Source organism: Apium graveolens, chromosome 9, assembly GCF_009905375.1.
Source record: "Apium graveolens cultivar Ventura chromosome 9, ASM990537v1, whole genome shotgun sequence".
Taxonomy (NCBI): Eukaryota; Viridiplantae; Streptophyta; class Magnoliopsida; order Apiales; family Apiaceae; genus Apium; species Apium graveolens.
Genome location: NC_133655.1, coordinates 197108042 through 197113959, shown reverse-complemented (window position 1 = coordinate 197113959; position 5918 = coordinate 197108042). Strand labels below are relative to the sequence as shown.

Sequence of the window (5918 nt, the reverse complement as noted above, 5' to 3'; positions counted from 1 at the left end):
GAGCCACCGTATACGATGATCAGTCATATTACGATAATAGTAACCTTTTCTACTAGTAGAAGTACGACACCTTCGTATCCCAGTTATCACCCTTGCCGCATACGGGCTATGTGTCCTCATTTCGGGTATACAAACACTTCGCAGGTCCTTAGATACATATTGTACCGTCTCCTATGGTACCGGTAGTCTATCCAATACACGAAGTACTTGGATTCTACCCCTCCTTTGTCCTTTAAGAAATCCTATCATATCTCGACAACTCGAACCACATCGAAGTTCCCCCAAGCGTTTTGCTTGTTGATAGAAACATCTTGATTTATTAGTGTATATATGTATATGTATACGTACTTCCGAATTTTTCGGAGGAAGTACTAAGGATGTGAGTTGACCGTTGTCAACAGATAATTAAATAAGGGGGAGTTTCTTTTGAAACTATATTCAAAATATAAAAAAAAGTCGATATAATATTCTCCGACGATCCGAAACTATTCGAATGATTTTTCGAAAATCAGAAAGCATTTTACATCAGGTTTTATGATTTTTAAATCATAATTAAACCATTAAATAACTAATGCTTAATAATCAAATATTAATCGTTGAATAATTAAATCTCGAATAATTATACTTTTCTAAAAGAATATTTGAAATAATATTCCTCAACTAATTTATGTTTAAGTAATATTATAATCTTTAATATTTAATCGAGTCTGAAATAAATATTCACTGGAGAATACTTCTCGCATAATAAATGAATAGTAAATAGATATTTATTATTCGAACGATAAAGTATAGTTGAGGGAATACGATTTTTGAAAATCGTTTTAATAAAAGTTCGAGGTGTTTAGTATTTCGTAAATGGACGTTGAGTCCCTTGAAACATAACTACTATGGACTTTAATCGTCCTATAAATATCACCGGAATGATTGATAAGTGGCATTTTATACCACTTAGAACGTCTTAAAATGGCTTAAATTGGTGTCTTGAAATCAAGTATTTTGTGTATTTAATGCGTTTTTCTAGTGTTTATGCATTTCAGGGTATTAGTTGCATTTCGGGAGAGGAATCATCAAGAATAAGCCTTGGCATGTGTTCACCATTGCGAGAGGAAAGGAATGGGCAGATTACGGTGAAGAAACGGAGCAAGCTTGGAATTTTTCCAGTAGGGTCCTGCGCACCCGTGCGGCAATGCTGAGCGGCCGCGCAGCAGCCTGCGCGCCCGCGCAGAAATGCTGAGCGGCCGCGCAGGGTCGGGGAAAAAAAAGCTGAATTATTTTAGACTTCTACTTCTGTGTGGCTTCCAACTTCTATGTAATCTGAGTTTTATGGGACTATTATATAGGTAGATTTGAGACGTTTTCATGGAGAGTAATTAAGGAGATTATGTTTTAGATTGTGTTTTACGCAAGAAGCGAAGGAGATAAGGAAGAAGACCGATTTAGCACACCGCAACGAAGAGGAAGCATATATTCTTGTGATTCTTGTTTCGTTGTAATGTTGGATGCTAGTTTTCTTGCTTTGACTTATTTACTCTTGTGACGTACTCTGTTTTAATATAATTAGTTTAGTTATTATTTTCTTGTGTTTGTTTATCATGATTTCATATGAACCCATGATGGCGATGAGTTCTGTTATGGGCTAATCGTGATCATGGGGTTACAACGGATTTATTATGGAATTCTTTAGTTAATTGTTTAATACTTTAGTGTGTGATGATTGCATGATATCTAGTATTGGTTGTGCGTATTCGTCTTATGTGCGTCGCGAACATATAAGATAGGGTGTTAATCTTTTGTGAAGCGACGGTGGATCTTGAGATTTAGAACTTGCCATGCTAGCATAGGTTCATGTACGTTGTGCATGATTAGTGGGTAACTCTAACAGTTTTATTTGCCCTATGTAATCAAAAGGAATAATTTGTGCTTAAATCGTTGTGTTGTCAATTTCTGTAGACATATAGGAACTCAACATAATTGATGACTATTCAACTTCTATCTTAATTGTGGATGCTTGGTAGAATGGTATTAGTACAATGAAAGTTGGCTTTTATCAGTTTCGTGTTATTCGATTAATGTCATCACTGTCACATGCTAAAGGTAATAACAGTGGTTATAGAAGGAAGTAATAATGAAGTTGTGATCTCATGAGTGTTTTATTATTGATAATTTGAAGTGTTAGTTAAGTGGTTAATTAAGTAGTTAATTATAGTTAATATTTGATCAAAAATTTTAAATGTTATTATCTTAACATTGAGAAGTAATCATACATTGGTGAGTGAGTTTAATTAGACAATAATTTAGTCTGAGTCTCTGAGGGAACGAACTAGAAAGTATTCTATATTACTTGCGAACGCGTATACTTGCGTGAATATTAGTGCGTGTTTTCGCCCTAACAAGTTTTTGGCGCCGCTGCCGGGGACTCGGCGTATTTGTTTAGTTTATGTACTTACCATCATTGGTCATTAGGACTCAGTGATTAGGACGTAGTAGTTACTTACTCTTTTCGGTTGTGTTTCAGGTAATTTAGCAAGCGTTTATGCAAACTCGTTCTCGTGCTCGCAAGAGGACTTTAGATACAACTGAGGAGACAGACGAAGTTCTTGATATTCCGGAGAAGTTAGATTTTGAGGATTCGGATTCAGGAACTGAGTAGAAAGAACCAGTAAACATGGGAGATCGTATTGTTCAAGCTGATCCAGCTCTTATGGATTTTTCTCGGCCTAAAATTGATGATATTCAGTCAAGCATCCTTCATCCGGCTATTCAAGCTAACACCTTTGAAATCAAGCCGGGCACTATTCAGATGGTGCAGAATTCTGTTTCTTTTGGAGGAGCGGCAACTGAAGACCCCAACATGCACATCAGAAATTTTGTCGAGATCTGCAGCACTTTTAAGTATAATGGCGTGACTGATGAGGCTATCAAGTTGAGGCTTTTCCCATTCTCACTGAGGGATAAGGCTAAAGACTGGTTACATTCTGAACCAGCTGGGTCCATCACTACGTGGCAAGATCTTGCGCAAAAGTTTCTGGTGAAGTTTTATCCAATGGTAAAGACTCCTGCTATGAGGAGTGCTCTTACTCAGTTTGCGCAGCAACCTACAGAATCTATGTGCGAGGCTTGGGAACGCTACAAGGAAATGTTGAGAAAATGTCCACATCATGGAATGCCGGATTGGATGGTAATCACTGGTTTTTATAATGGTTTGGGGGCCCAATCTCGGCCCATGCTCGATGCAGCAGCTGGAGGCGCCTTATGGGCTAAAAGCTATACTGAGGCGTATAATCTTATAGAGACGATGGCTGCAAATGAGCATCAAAACCCAACTCAGAGGATGACGTCAGGCAAGGTAGCAGGTATTTTGGAAGTTGATGCAGCCACCGCTATTGCAGCCCAGCTCCAAGCGCTATCAATGAAGGTTGATTCTCTGGCTACGTATGGAGTTAATCAAATAGCTATGGTTTGTGAGCTTTGTGCAGGTTCTCATGCTACGGATCAGTGTTCTCTTGTCAACGAATCTGTTCAGTATGTGAATAATTATCAGCGACAACAGCAGCTTGTGCCAGCAACCTATCATCCTAATAACAGAAATCATCCAAATTTCAGCTGGGGGAATAATCAGAATGCTATTCAGCCACCATATCAGCAAGGGGTGAGTAAACAGTTTAACCCACCTGGATTCCAGCAACCACAGCAGTATGCTACAAGGCAATCATATCCTCAATAGGGAAGTGCAGCTGCACCTACTAGTGCTGATTTTGAGGGACTTAAGCTGTTGTGCAAGAGTCAGGAGGTTTCTATCAAGACCTTGGAAAATCAAATCGGTCAATTAGCCAATGCAGTGCTCAATCGTCAACCTGGCACTCTTCCCAGTGACACGGAAGTACCAGGTAGGAAGGAAGCTAAAGAGCAAGTCAAGGCTATTACCTTAAGGTCTGGAAAAGTAGCTGATGCTGAAAAGGCAAAAGAAGTCGAAGCTGAAGTTAGAGATGAAGAATCTAAGCAAAAGGAGAAAGCGGCGGAACCAAGGAAGACTACTGTTGAACACACTCTTCCTGAGGCTAATACAGGGGAGAAACAGCTCTATCCTCCACCACCTTTTCCTAAGAGGTTGCAGCAACAAAAGCTGGATAGACAGTTCGGGAAGTTTCTGGAGGTGTTCAAGAAACTTCACATCAATATACCTTTCGCTGAGGCTCTGGAACAAATGCCTAGTTATGCGAAGTTTATGAAGACTATTCTTTCAAGGAAGGTGAAACTGGATGACCTTGAAACCGTTGCTCTCACAGAAGAATGCAGCGCTGTTCTGCAACAAAAGTTACCACCAAAACTGAAAGATCCAGGAAGCTTCACCATTCCTTGCACCATTGGCAATCTAACTTTTGACAAGTGCCTTTGTGATTTGGGCGCAAGCATTAATCTGATGCCCTTGTCGATCTTTAAAAAGCTGGATCTGCCTGATCCAAAACCCACATACATGTCGCTACAATTGGCGGACCGTTCCATTACTTACCCAAGAGGCATAGTTGAGGATGTGCTCGTCAAGGTGGATAAGCTCTTCTTTCCAGCAGATTTTGTTATTCTGGATTTTGAGGAAGATAAGAAGATTCCCATAATCTTGGGGAGGCCTTTCTTGGCTACTGGTCGTACCTTGATAGATGTACAAAAAGGGGAACTTACTATGCGGGTCCAAGATCAGGATGTGACCTTCAACGTATTCAAGGCAATGAAATTCCCTACAGAAGATGAGGAGTGCTTAAAAGTGGATGTGATTGATTCCGCGGTTACTTCGGAACTCGAGCACATGCTAATGTCTGATGCATTGGAAAAGGCCTTAGTGGGGGAATTTGACAGTGATGATGAAGATAGCAATGAGTAATTACAATATCTGAACGCTTCTCCCTGGAAGCGAAAGCTGGACATACCATTTGAATCTCTTGGTACTTCGGACCTTAAGAATGCTGAAGGGAAGCTCAAACCATCAATAGAGGAAGCACCTACCTTGGAGCTCAAACCACTACCTGAACACTTGAGGTATGCTTTTTTAGGTGATTCATCTACGTTACCTGTTATTATTTCAGCTGACCTTTCAGGTAGTGAGGAAGACAAGCTCTTAAGGATTTTGAGAGAATTCAAATCGGCTATAGGATGGACCATAGCAGACATCAAGGGGATAAGTCCTTCATATTGTATGCATAAAATTCTGCTAGAGGAAGGTAGTAAGCCAACTGTGGAACAGCAACGAAGACTGAATCCCATCATGAAGGAGGTGGTGAAGAAAGAAATTCTGAAATGGCTAGATGCAGGCATCATTTATCCTATTTCTGACAGCTCGTGGGTGAGCCCCGTACAATGTGTACCTAAGAAAGGAGGTATCACTGTGGTCGCAAATGAAAAGAATGAGCTCATCCCTACTCGAACAGTTACAGGATGGAGAGTATGCATGGATTATAGGAAATTGAACAAAGCCACAAGGAAGGATCACTTTCCTCTTCCATTTATTGATCAAATGCTTGACAGATTGGCAGAACATGAGTATTTTTGTCTTCTGGATGGTTATTCCGGGTATAATCAGATTTGTATTGCACCAGAGGATCAGGAAAAGACTACCTTCACTTGTCCATTTGGCACATTTGCTTTTCGTAGAGTTTCGTTTGGGTTATGTGGCGCCCCGGCCACCTTTCAGAGATGTATGATGGCTATATTCTCTGACATGATTGGAAATAACGTTGAAGTGTTCATGGATGACTTCTCCGTATTTGGACACTCATATGATGAATGTTTGAATAATCTGCGCGCCGTACTCAAAAGATGCGTGGAAACTAATTTGGTGCTTAATTGGGAGAAATGTCATTTTATGGTGCGTGAAGGCATTATCCTTGGGCATAAGGTCTCTAGCAAGGGTCTGGAGGTGGACAAGG

At 40.1% G+C, this 5918-nt stretch overlaps 1 non-coding gene across 1 annotated transcript; it reads right to left on the bottom strand.

Moving 5' to 3' along the window:
* Nucleotides 1–3058: 3058 nt before the first annotated feature.
* On the bottom strand, nt 3059–3165 carry LOC141687873 (small nucleolar RNA R71). The gene has a single exon (XR_012561352.1). It is a non-coding gene; the product is annotated as a small nucleolar RNA R71 (small nucleolar RNA).
* Nucleotides 3166–5918: the final 2753 nt, after the last annotated feature.